Source organism: Penaeus chinensis, chromosome 10 (assembly GCF_019202785.1).
Source record: "Penaeus chinensis breed Huanghai No. 1 chromosome 10, ASM1920278v2, whole genome shotgun sequence".
Classification (NCBI taxonomy): domain Eukaryota; kingdom Metazoa; phylum Arthropoda; class Malacostraca; order Decapoda; family Penaeidae; genus Penaeus; species Penaeus chinensis.
The window spans coordinates 10,177,721-10,179,644 of record NC_061828.1 but is presented as its reverse complement, the minus strand read 5'-3'; positions in this window follow the sequence as shown (position 1 = coordinate 10,179,644).

Genomic DNA, 1,924 nt, shown 5'->3' with positions numbered 1-1,924 from the left:
CACTTGAATAGCTGAACAAAGGCTCTTCTTTGCAGTGGAAGTAGTTGTTTTTGGTGATTTTTCTTGACACACCAACTGACAAAACCCCTCACGCATTAACATATTTTATTGGATGTGTGTGTCAATTCATATGAATATATGTATGTATATATATATATATATATATATATATATATATATATATACATATATGTGTGTGTGTGTGAACATATATATATATATATATATATATATATATATATATATGTATATATATATATATATACACACACATATATATGTACATATACATATATATATATACACACACACACATATATATATATATATATATATATATATATGTATATATTCATATATATATATATGTATATATTCATATATATATATATATATATGTGTGTGTGTGTGTGTGTGTGTGTGTGTGTGTGTGTATGTATGTGTGTGTGTGAGTGAGTGTGTGTGTGTGTGTGAGTGTGTGTGTGTGTGTGTGTGTGTGTGTGTTTATGTGCGCGTGTGTGTGTGTGTCCGTACCTATTTGTGTTTAGCCAAAAAGAATCGCAAAATTTCGTTAAAAAAGCCACAATTCATAAGCAAATAAAAATGACATTCTTGAACAACAGAAGCGAAGAGTAATAAAAATACCTTCCTTTACAAGTGTACCTCCTGATCTAAGAATAGGAATATATATTTTCTCGTAGTTAACCAACTTCACGGTCAAATGTCTGGGGATGTGACACTTAACACTTATTCTTTCTTACTCTTCTTTCTTTGTTTTTGTTTTCTCTTTCTCTGTACTTTCTCTCTCTCTCTCTCTCTCTCTCTCTCTCTCTCTCTCTCTCTCTCTCTCTCTCTCTCTCTCTCTTCCTATCTCTCTCTTCTTCCATTTCCTTACCGGGTTTCCTCTGATAGATCTATATTTCAAGTGTTTATGGATCACCTTCATTTTTTATATATATATCCAAATCGTGTGGTCACTGTACTACCAACGTTTATTCTAATTTTTCTATTCCTGCTTTTACGTTTTAATACTTTATCCAGTAATCCAAACCATATATGCCTAGAATGATTAATCCGTATTGTAGCGTGTCGGCTGCGCAAAAGAGCAGTGCGTGTGATAGAATCGAGAAACAGCTCTCACGAAATCAAGAGAGCTACTGGAGACGCAACGACACAAGTGGTATGTCTATATATGTGTGTGTGTGTGTGTGTGTGTGTGTGTGTGTGTGTGTGTGTGTGTGTGTACATTACTTAATTCCACTTGTTACAATTGTTATTCTTATGTTTAATGTGACAGGCTTTTTGCTTTTTGCTTCTACATTACCCCTGTGTGCAAGAAATGGCCGGGATTACCATCCTCTGGCGGCGTAGGATTTGAACGCAGGTCAATGAGATCTGTCGACGAGAATGCTACCATATATATATATATATATATATATATATATATATATATATATATATATTCGTGCCATAACCGATGCGGTGTTTGACGAACTACTTGGCGCCATAGTTGACTGGGCCTTTATACTCGAGTGGCTGATCAATGTTCCTTCGCCACACAAATATGTATATATATATTTAGATATAGATATAGATACACACACACACACACACACACACACACACACACACACACACACACATATATATATATATATATATATATATGTGTGTGTATACATATATACATATATATTTCTGTTGTATGTATATGTGTATGTGTGTGTGTGTATATATATATATATATATATATACATATGTATTTATGTATATATATATATACATATATATACACACATGCATATATATATATATATATATATATATATATATATGTGTGTGTGTGTGTGTGTGTATATATATATATATATATATATATATACACATATACAGTACATATATATATAAAATCCGTGTAAATCCG